The sequence below is a fragment of the Ailuropoda melanoleuca genome, chromosome 2 (assembly GCF_002007445.2).
Source record: "Ailuropoda melanoleuca isolate Jingjing chromosome 2, ASM200744v2, whole genome shotgun sequence".
Taxonomy (NCBI): Eukaryota; Metazoa; Chordata; class Mammalia; order Carnivora; family Ursidae; genus Ailuropoda; species Ailuropoda melanoleuca.
Window position 1 is genome coordinate 98,440,193 of NC_048219.1, and position 11,146 is coordinate 98,451,338.

At 43.6% G+C, this 11,146-nt stretch overlaps 1 pseudogene; it reads right to left on the bottom strand.

Annotated features, from left to right (window-relative positions):
* Positions 1-8,331: 8,331 nt before the first annotated feature.
* LOC109490022 lies at positions 8,332-8,663 on the bottom strand (annotated as a pseudogene).
* Positions 8,664-11,146: the final 2,483 nt, after the last annotated feature.

An 11,146-nucleotide genomic window follows, 5' to 3' on the forward strand; every position in this document is an offset into this window, starting at 1 on the left:
CTCTGCTCTTCCCTCCTGCTCGTGCTCTCTCTCTAAAGAAAAAAAAAAAAGATGAAGAAGAGAAAAAGGTGGGAGAATTTGTTCTACAAGAAATCAAGAATTTTTAGAAAGATCGCAATAATTAAGGGAGTATGGTATTCTGCAGTAATAGACAGACAGGAAGGGACCCCAAAGAGCCCAGAAAAAGACCCATGCATAGCTGGACATTTAATTTATGACAAAGGCGGCATTGCAGAGAAGTGGGAAAAGGCAAGTATTTTCAATAAATGGACTGGGTCCACCAGACATACATGGGGAGAAAAGGAAGAGAAACTTGACCCCTACCTCACACCATGCACAAAAATGAATTCTAGGAGGAGTTAGGCCTAAACACGAAAGGCAAAACAATATAACTTTGAGAAGATAACTGGGAATATCTTTATGACCTTAAGGTAGAGAAGACTGCTTAAATAAGACATAAATTGTCATAAAGAAATGGACTGAAAAATTAATTCAAAAATAATAATTTCTACTCATCAAAAAAACCATTAAAACAGTAAAAAAGTGGAGCGCCTGGCTGACTCAGTAGGTAGAGCATGTGACTCTTGCTCTCTGGGTCGTAGGTTTGAGCCCCACACTCGGTGTAGAGGTTACTTAGAAATAAAATCTTAAATAAAAAGAACAGTGAAAAAGTTAGAGAGTGGGAAAATATATTCACAGTATGTTTAACCACCAAAGGGCTTAATATCAAACTATATAAAAGAAAAACTCTCGTAAGTCAATAAGAAAAACACCAGAAGACAAGTAGGTCATAGGCCAGTGGTTTACAAAACTAAATATCCGAATGAGAGTTAAGAAAAGGTGCTCAGCGTCATTAATAATCAGGGAAATGCAAACCAAAACCCCAGAGAGATACTTCAACACACACCCACAGGACATTTTCCTTGTTATCAACACACCACAGCCTTATCGAGGGAATTCAGCCCTGAATTAATTCCCGAGAAGGACCAAAAGGGACAAAAGTATAAATCCTGCCTTCAAAGAGTTTGCAGTTTTATTGAGGAGAGAAAAGGACATTTGGTGAAATAATTGCCATGTTCCCACCAAAAGAAAATGACTGTCTAGTTCCTAAAGGAAAACCCTTCTTTTTGAAGGGGTTAACCTCACTGTAGAATCCAGACAGATCCCCAGTCAGAGAAAGACACGTATCATATGATTTCCCTGATATGTGGATTTCAAGAAACAAAACAGAGGAACGATCACAGGGGAAGAGGGGAAAAAATAAAACAAGACAAAACCAGAGAAGACGACAAACCATAATCACAAGAAACAAACTGAGGGCTACTGGAGGGAGTGGAGAGGTGGGTGGGGAGATGGGGTAACTGAGTGATGGACATTGAGGAGGGCACGTGATGTAATGAGCACTGGGCATTACATAAGACTGATCGGTCATTGAACTCTACGTCTGAAACTAATAATACACTATACGTTAATTAATTGAATTTAAATTAAAAATTTTTTAAAAAGAATCCAGACATACCCCATTGCACACACAAACATACACGAGACACAAACACTCATGAGACAGAAACACACACAATAGTTACCTTTAAAAAAAAAAAAACTGAACTATCAAAATGGTAGCCAAATGGGAAGGGGTATGAGTGAGTGAGTGTGTAAGGGGGCACTCATAGACCCTGCTTGTGGGAGTGTAAACTGGCACAGCCCTTCTGAGGGACGTTTCCGCTTGATGAATGAAAAATCTTGAAGTGCAAACCTTGTGACTTAAGAATTCTACTTCCATGGGTGCCTGGGTGGCTCAGTCAGTTAAGCATTGGCCTTTGGCTCAGCTCATGATCCCAGGGTCCTGGGCTCCAGCCCCACAGCCCCAGGTTGGGCTCCCCGCTCAGAGGGAAGGGCAGGGGAAGCTCTGCTTCTCCCTCTGCCTCTGCCCCTTCCCCTCCCCTTGCTCGTGCTCTCTCACTCTCCCTCTCTCTCAAATAAATGAATAAAACCTTGAAAAAAAAAAAAAGAATTCCAGTTCCAGGACTATCCCCCAGCAAAATCACAGGACGAGTGTATACAGACGCATATACAAGAATGGAATTTAGACTGGGGTCTAAACTATGATATGCCCATACTTTATGTGGTCATTAGAGTCCAGTTCTAGATAAATATTTAATGATATGGGAAAATGCTTCTGACATAGTAAATGACAAAAGCCATTTGTAAAAGAGTAAATATTATATGAACCCAAGTTTATTTTGTGTCTGTTGATATAGGAAATAAATATATGAAAATGTTATCATGCTTCCTGTAATAGCTCTCTGGCTGCACAACAGATTACCATGAGCAAGCAGCTCAGAACAACGCAGATGTCTGATTTTGGTCTCCATGATTAGGAGCCCAGGCTTGGGTTATCTGAGTCCTCTGCTCAGGGGCTAAGAAAGCTGCAGTCAAGATGCTGGCTGGGCCTCATTCCTTTCTGGAGCCAGGTCCTCTTCCAAGCTCACATAGTCGTTGGCAGAGCCCAATTCCTCGCGTCTGTAGGACTAACAACCCTGCTTCTGGCCCTGGGGGCTGCCCTTTCCTGCCCCATGTCCTGCCCCATAGCCCTCTCCAACACCATGGCAGTTTGCTTCCCCAGGGTCAATGGGAGAGCATCTGCTGCAGCTTTAAATCTCTATGATTTCTTTCTCTGACTTGTAGACCCAGGTTTAAAAGGCTCATGTGATTAGGTCACATTCATCCACACCCCTGCTCTCTCTGTCTCTTAAATACATAAATAAATCTAAAAAAAAAAAAAAAGAAACACAAATATGATTGGTCTCATCCTTAAGTTGTGGTTTTAAAATAGTTGATATTTGGCATTCCTCCCTTTAAGAGATGGAGCCTAATTCCTCTTCCCTTGTATATTGGCTGGACTTAGTGACTCACTTCTAGCAAATAAAGGGAAAATGACTGTGTGTGATTCCTGCGACTCAGTCATAAAAAGCACTGAGACTTCCTCCTCATTTTCCCTTGGGTCGTTCATTCTAGGGGAGCCAGCTGCCATCTTGAGAAGACACTCAGATAACCCCGTGGAGAGGCCTGTGTGGTGAGCTCCTGAGGTTTCCAGCCAACAGCCACCCGAGCGAGTCTCCTGGGAAGCAGCATCTCCAGCCCCAGGCAAGCCTTCAGTGACCAGAGCTGTGCCGACAAGTTGACTTGCAGCATCATGAGAGATCCCGAGCCAGAACCACCCAGACGGGAGTGCAAGATTTTAAAATGTTTGTTATTTTAAATGGTAAATTTTGGAGCAATTTGTTACGCAGCAATGGCTAACTTACACACCCTGTAATATCAATGCAGTGTAGATTTCTTCCCCTAGGTGTTTCCTGGTTCTTAGGCAATGGTAGGAGGCACGGCGGCTTTAGGGAGGCACACAGCTCATCAATCACTGGTGAGGCCGCTGAGTAACCATCACTCCTTGGGCAACTGCTCGAATTTTCAGAGCTTCTGTCTTCTCCTTTGCAAAACGGAAATGTGAATCGTTCAGCAGAGTATGTGACTCCGTGCAGGGAATTCAATAATGGGATGTAGGATTATATTATTTCACTGTCATCTCTGCCTGCATACCTCTCAGAGCAGAGAGACTTGCTTCCCTCCCCACTTGTTCCTGTTTGGCTCTGTCTCCACCAGGCTCCTGGCCTCCAAATCCCCGTCATGGTTCTCCCCCTGCTCTTTGGACCTGGTGTGTGGTTGGTTCTGGGAGGTGGGTGGAGAGCAGGAACGACCATGCGGCTGGAGCCTGCCTCTCTGCTGGGTGGCTGGAGCCTTCTGGCTGCAGCTCTGGCGAGCCATTGGCAGCCTCCTCTGGGACTGCCACGCTCCTCAGCCAAGCCGCCTCCCCGACAGAGCCCACCCCACCTCTGCCTCCCGGGCTCCATCTTCGGGTGGCTCTTGAGTGCCGGTGCTGCGCTGGTCCCTGGGCGGGCAGCAGAGATAGGTCAAAGCTCCTGTCCTCTGAGAGGGGAAAAGCATGGGTGTGTCCGTGGCGTGAGGGCTGCAAAGCTGGAGGAGCCCGAGGGCTGTGGGAGCCCAGAGGAGGGGGCTCCATCCAGCCTGGGGTGAGGAGGGGAGGGGAGGCAAGGACAGTGTGGGGAATGCAGAGAAGAGTGATGACCTTCTCTCCTTCCCTCACATCTGACCCAAAGCAGACACTCTGCCATATACCCAAGGTCTTATTCTTATTCTCACCCCTAAAAATTCTTTACCTAATGAGGTGACCCAAAACCATTGCTGAGGGATCCGAGCTCTTAGTGATTCTGTTTATGTTGGATTACTTTTGTTTCCCATTAATTTTACCATTAGACATAGCAATGCTAAGAGCAGTCCCTGAAGATTTCCGGCCCCTTGCTGTGTAGCAGTAATGATATCTCCTTTTGAAAATTAGCGTCAGTCACCCTAGTTAACATGATAACTCCCTGTATTCTTATTTGCTCTGTGGAGCCCCAAATGGGCCAAGGAAGGGTCTCAAATTCTAATTTTTTAAAAAAAGATTTTATTTATTTATTTATTTGACAGAGCGAGACAGAACAGGAGAAGGGGCAGAGGGAGAGGGAGAAGCAGACTCCCCACTGAACAAGGAGCCTGATGCGGGGCTTGATCCCAGGACCCTGGGATCATGACCTGAGCCGAAGGCAGATGCTTCACTAACCGAGCCACCCAGGCACCTCTCAAATTCTACTTTAAATTAATTAAATTCTTCTAGTGAAGAATTACTTTGAGTAACCCAGACTACTTAAATAACAGATCCCCAGACTGTGGGGATATACAAACAAATGTCTTAGGGCACCTAAGTGGTTCAGTCAGTTGAGTGTCTGAGTCCTGATTTCGGCTCAGGTCATGATCTTGGGATTGTGGGATCAAGCCCCGCATTGGACTCCATGCTCAACGGGGAGTCTGCTTGGGATTTTCTCTTCCTCTCCTTCTGCCCCTGCCCCCTACAGGCATTGTCTCTCAAATAATAAATAAATCTTGAAAAAAATGTCTTGTGAGTTGATCACTAGTTGTACAGCGAGGGAGGTGATTAGCCCTTCAATCCCTGAACTCAAGTATTCTGCTTAAGAGGAAAAAATAGGGGGGCGCCTGGGTGGCTCAGTCGTTAAGTGTCTGCCTTCGGCTCAGGGCATGATCCTGGCGTTATGGGATCGAGCCCCACATCAGGCTCCTCCGCTATGAGCCTGCTTCTTCCTCTCCCACTCCCCCTGCTTGTGTTCCTTCTCTCGCTAGTTGTCTCTCTCTCTGTCAAATAAATAAATAAAATCTTTAAAAAAAAAAGAGGAAAAAATAGGGCCACATATTGATTCGGGACAGACTGTATTGTGTAGAATAGAAATTCACTTTTGTGAGGTGCTGTCTCTTACAGCCTTCGGCCATCCCATTGCTCCAGAAGACCAGCTACTTCGGGTGATAAGGTACATGGTTAAACCCATGAGTCTTGTGGGTATGATTAACCCATTGCATTACTTTTCTTTATGCTGTGAAATAAGTTTCTTTTTCTTTTTGATATAAATTTCTTGATCAATAGCAATGTTGAGGGGCAGAGACCTCTGTTAAGTCAATTGATGATGCTCCCAGCAAAAACATGGCAGATAGGGAAGGAAAATTCATTTGCAGAATTAATGTCTACTCCAATAAGGAAAAATCACTGCCACGCCCGTGGTGAGGAGGGCCAATGCAGTCAACCTCCACCAGGGGGCAGACTGGTCCCCCATGCTATGGTGCCATATTGAGTGCGCTTGGTAGTGGTAAGTAGCCAAATGGATTTTGGAGTGGTCAATTCCATGCTGTGGAGCCAACACCTCCACCTGACCACTGTCCCACTTTGTCAATGAGTAAGTACTGGCGGGGAAAAGAGATTGATTACTGAAAAAAACCTTCCTCTGCAAAGGGTGGCCTTGTGGGGACTATTCCCACGAGACACAAATATCGTCGCATTCAGAGCCCATTCTACCTCTTTCTCTAACCTCCTTGCTATCAGTTTTTTAAATCTCGTTCCTTCCAAATTCCTGACCACTGGCTTTAGCAATCACTCGTGAAATCAGGAGAGTCTCATCTCACATCATCTTTCCTCTGGGCAAAGAGGACCCCACAGTGATGCGTTGCCTGGAGTCCTGTGCTTCGGGAGGACGCCCCATCTCCACTGCCCTTCAGTGCACCACTGAATAGGGCTGTGCCCACACAGCTGGTGGGAGCTGGTCGTTCAGAGCCGTCTGAGCACCAGGCTTCGAGCAATGCTTTCCTCCTCTGTCAGCGGCTCCTAGGCTGGGTTGAGGGAGGAAGTATGCTAGGAGCGAGCACACTGGGTGGGCGAGCCCCTAACCAGGCGGCTAACTTGTGCCTGCAGGATTTACACGAGCCTAATCCCATCTATTTGACACCAGAATGGTCGGACAACCGCCCCTTTGTCATCTTGTACCCCAGAGATGTTCACTCTCGAGCAGAGCCAAAGCTGTTTCTCAAGAAAATACTTACCTGCAGAAGAGGTATGGCTTTGCTCTATGTGCCACAGACACGTTGAGTACCACTGAATCCTAAGGGCCAAGGGACCAGTAGGATGTCCAGGTGGATGTTGAGATGGTCCGGACTCCTGGGTTCTAAATCACGGCCCAGAACAGGAGGGTTGACATGGTTTTGAGGCATGGTGCTAAATATACGTTCAGGTCCTTGTCAGGTACAAGTAAGCTCCGTCTGGATCTTTCTAGGGTCATGAAAATGCTCTGGATTTAGAAAAACTAATGGCGGGGCGCCTGGGTGGCACAGCGGTTAAGCGTCTGCCTTCGGCTCAGGGCGTGATCTCGGCGTTATGAGATCGAGCCCCACATCAGGCTCTTGGACTATGAGCCTGCTTCTTCCTCTCCCACTCCCCCTGCTTGTGTTCCCTCTCTCGCTGGCTGTCTGTATCTCTGTCGAATAAATAAATAAATCTTTAAAAAAAAAAAAAACTAATGGCACTACTTTGAGAATAGACTAAAAATTACTGAATTTTATGCTCTAAAGGGGTGGGTTTTATGATATGCAAGTCATACAATGATTTAAAAGAAAACTTCTGGCATTCCCCATTTCTTTGCCATATCAATAACTGCATTCAAAGCACTAGGATCTATGAAAATTTGTACCAGTAAAGAAAGATAATGGAAGATCTGTATATAAGTTCACCACCTTATTTTTTTTTAAGATTAAAAAAATTTTTTTAAGGGGCACCTGGGTGGCTCAGTCAGTTAAGCATCAGTCTTCGACTCAGGTCATGATCGCAGGGTCCTGGGATCGAGGCCCACATTGGGCTCCCTGCTCAGCCGGGAGACTGCTTCTCCCTCTCTCTTTGCCCCTCTCATGTTCTCTTTCACTTACTCTTTCTCCTAAATAAATAAATAATCTTTTAAAAAGTTTTTTTTAAAGTAATCTCTACACCCAACATGGGGCTCGAACTTAACAACCCCGAGATCAAGAGTTGCGTGCTCTTCCACTCTTAATAAGGTAGCATTCACCATGTTATTAAGCTTTCCAATCCCCATGAATCAGCTGTCTTGTCTACACGCTAAATAGGTGAATTACATGAAGCTATGACAGGCTTTGATTACCACTGTGTGTCTCTGACGTCCTTGATGGTGGTATCAATCTTTGAGGTTCACCAGGAAGGCAGAATAGCTTTTTTTTAAAAACTTATAGTCACCATTATGCATATTACATCTACAGGATTTATTTATCTTATACCTGGAAGTTTATACCTTTTGACTACCTTCACCCATTTCAGCCACCCCCTCCAACTCTCAACCCCTGGCAACCATCAATCTGCTATGAGTTCCAGGGTTTTTTTTGTTTGTTTTTATGAGTTCCGTTTTTCGGTTTTGGGATTTTGTTTTTTGTTTTCATTTTTAGATTTCACATTTAAGTGTGATCACACAGTGTCTTTCTCTGACCGATTTATTTCACTCAACATAATGCCCTCAAGTTCTGTTCTTATTGTCACAAATGTCAGGATTGCTTTCTTTTTTACGACTGAGTAACATTCCATTGTGTCTGTGTCACATTTTCTTTATCCATTCATCCATCAACAGACACTCAGGTTGTTTCCATGTCTTACTATTGTAAATAATGCTACAGTGAAGAAGGGGGTGAAGGTACCTTTTTTATTATGATGACGTTCAGTTAGACACCATACGGTACATTGTTAGTTTTTGATGTAGCGTTCCATGATTCATTAGTTGCGTGTAACACCCAGCGCTCATCGCAACACGTGCCTTCCTTAATACCCCTCTGAAGGTACCTTTTTTTTCTACACTTTTCTTTATTCGCTTTTCATTAAGTTTAAGTCCTTGAGGCGTACAGCATCACACGGATTCTGTGGCCAATGGCTTTAGCAGGAAGCTTGCTTCGGAATTTGGCACGAACCACGCCATTGTTTCCACGAGCGGGAGTTACTTTCCCCTGATTACTCTGGTTTTGTTTGGTTTGCCATCAGGAATCACTGTGTTGTTCTTTGCTTTGTACACATAAGCACATCTCTTGCCTAGATAGAGTTCGGTTTCATCTTGCGCATAAACAACTTTGATTTTAAGAAGAGCTGTGTGCTCCCTCTGGTTCCAGAGACCCTGCTTATAGCCAGCAAAAATGACCTTGGACCCCAGGCTTCCAGGCATTATTTGGCGTTTTAGGAGTCCTGTTCCCAGCAAGTGGGCAAAGTGCATCTAAGGCCCAGAGAGCAACACCGATTACGGGAGTGCCCATTCTCCAGGTGTTCGGGGAGGAGCACAATCAGTCCCACATCTCCTCCATCCTGTCCTCCTTGTTGCTGGAATCTGTAGAAATCACTGGCTGGCAGAGCCTCTGAGCTCCACCAGTGCCCTGCTGAGGCATATGGTTGAGCTCATCACACTTACTTGCTGAAGGTACTTTTTTAAGATAGTGATTTCGTTTCCTTCAGATAAATGCCCAGAAGTGGAATTACTGGATGATATAGTAATTCCATTTTAAAATTTTTTTGAGGGATCTCCATGCTGTTTCTCATAGTGGCTGCAAAAATTTTCATTCCCATCAACAAGGCATGAGGGTTCCTTTTTCTCCATGTCCTCGCCAACACGTGCTATTTCTTGTCTTTTTGAAAATAGCCATTCTAACAGGTATGGATGATATCTCATTGTGGTTTTGAGTTGAATTTCTCTGATGATTAGTAATGTTGAGCTCCTCCCTATACACCTTTTGCCCGTCTGTACATCTTTTTACGAAAAACATCTATTCAGACAATGCTTGGTATGATTTCAATCTTTTAAAATTATTAAGACTTGTTTCATGGCCTGACGTATTGTTCCTACTGGAGAATATTCTGCACGCACTTAAGAAAATTGTGTATTGGGGTGCCTGGGTGGCGCAGTCGTTAGGCGTCTGCCTTCCGCTCAGGGCGTGATCCCGGCGTCCCGGGATCGAGTCCCACGTCGGGCTCCTCCACTGGGAGCCTGCTTCTTCCTCTCCCACTCCCCTGCTGTGTTCCCTCTCTCACTGGCTGTCTCTCTCCCTGTCAAATAAATTAATTAATTAAATATTTAAAAAAAAAAAAAGAAAAGAAAAAAGAAAATTGTGTATTGTGTGGTTGGGTGGATGTACAGGTCTACTAAGTTCAGTTAGTCTATGGTGTTATCTAAGTCCCTTATTTACTTGTTTATCTCCTATCTGGCTGTTCTATCCATTATTGAAAGTGGAATTTTGGTCTCCTACTGTTATTTTAGAGCTATTTCTGCCTTCAATCCTGTCAATGTTTCCTTCATATGTTTAGGAGCTCTAATGTTTGCTACATATATATTTACAATTGTTATATCTTGTTTTGTACTTTATTAATATATAATATCTTTCTTTGTCTTCTGTAAATTTTTTTGATTTAAAGTGTATTTTGTCCAATATTAGTATAGCCACTCTGCTCTCTTTTGGTTAATATTTGCAAGGAATATCTTTAATTTATTTTTAGCAATCTCTACACCCAACGTGGGGCTCAAACTCATGACCCTGAGATCATTAGTCTCATGCTCTTCCAACTGAGCCAGCCAGATGCCCCTATCTTTTTATTTTCAACCTATATATGTCCTTAAATTTAGGGTCTCTTGTAGACAGCATATGGTTAGATCCTGTTTGTTTTCCAGCTTTATTAAGGAATAACTGACAAATATAATTGTAAAATATTTAAAGTGTGCATCACGATGATCTGCTCTCCATATACACTGTGAAAAGATTCCTCCCATCTAGGTAATTAACATATCCATTGCTTCACATATTTATATGTTTGTGTTTGTGTGTGTGTGTGAGAACATTTAAGTTCTACTCTCTTAGCAAATTTAAATTATGCTGCACAGTGTTATCAACCATAGTCACCATGTTATTCATTAGATCCTCAACCTTATCCATCTTACAGCTGAAACTATTTTTTTAACCATTTTGCCAGTCAATCTCTTTTGATTGGCAAGATTAATCCATTTACATTTAAAGTAATTAATCATTGGAAAGAACTTACTATTGCTATCTTGTGATTTGTTTTCTGCATGCCTTATAGTTTTTTGTCCATTATTTCCTCCATTACTACCTTCCTTTTCATTCTTGTAGTGATATATTTGATTCCCTTCTCATTTATTTTTATGTATACTCTATAGCTATTTTCTTTGTGGTTACCATGGGGATTGCATATAACATCCTAAAGTTATAACAATTTTTAAAAAGATTTTATTTTTTTATTTAGAGAGAGAGAGCACAAGCAGGGGAAGGGGCAGAGAGAATCTCAAGCAGAGGCCACACTGAGCACAGAGCCCGATGTGGGGCTTGATCTCACGACCCTGAGATCACGACCTGAGCTGAAATCAAGAGTCAGATGCCCAACTGACTGAGACACTCAGGCACTCTTAAAGTTATAGCAATTTATTTTAAAGTCATACAACTTCAGGGTGCCTGGGTGGCTCAGGCAGTTAAGCAACTGCCTTCAGCTCAGGTCATGATTCCAGGGTGCTGAGATCAAGTCCCTCATCAGGCTCCCTGCTCAGTGGGAAGTCTACTTCTCCCTCTACCCCTCCCTCCTGCTCATGTTCTTGCTCTCAAATGAATAAATAAAATATTTTTAAAAAATAAACTCATACAAGTTCACTTC